Below are 545 nucleotides of genomic sequence, written 5' to 3'. Positions count from 1 at the left end.
TTATGTTTTTGTTTTTATTTTTTTGGAAACTATGGAGAAACACAATTGAATGCCCCTCTGTCTGTCATCTCAGATGTACCTTTGTTCTTTGCTCTTTCATCTGGCAATTCTAACATTTCTCTTATCTATGGGAGATATGGACTTTGAGTAGTAGTGAGTATGCATTTGTCATGCTTTTTATCAACTGACACTTGAAACCTGTTATTATAGGCATTTAAAGGCCCTCAGTTTAAAAATCAGTGAAACAAAACAAAGATGACATTTAAATATTAAAATTTAAGCTTGCATTTTACTTCAGCTATTTAACTTATAATTTAATGTTTGCTTAAAATGTGCATTGGACAGTCTGATGGCAAGATTTTTGTCAGGAATTAACAAACTGATTTGGCTTTTCCTGATTAATAAAGGCTGCCATCTAGAGGTTATATGATCAAATCAAGAGAAGCTTCAGTTTTCTAAGATTATGGCTTTTATGAGCCAAAATGTGATGTCCATATAGATATTATGGGTTGTTTTTCTTTTCTTTTAATGAAGTAATTTATCTA

Source organism: Stigmatopora nigra, chromosome 22 (genome assembly GCF_051989575.1).
Source record: "Stigmatopora nigra isolate UIUO_SnigA chromosome 22, RoL_Snig_1.1, whole genome shotgun sequence".
Classification (NCBI taxonomy): Eukaryota; Metazoa; Chordata; class Actinopteri; order Syngnathiformes; family Syngnathidae; genus Stigmatopora; species Stigmatopora nigra.
The sequence above is the reverse complement of the archived record's forward strand: the minus strand, read 5'-3'. Positions refer to the sequence as shown.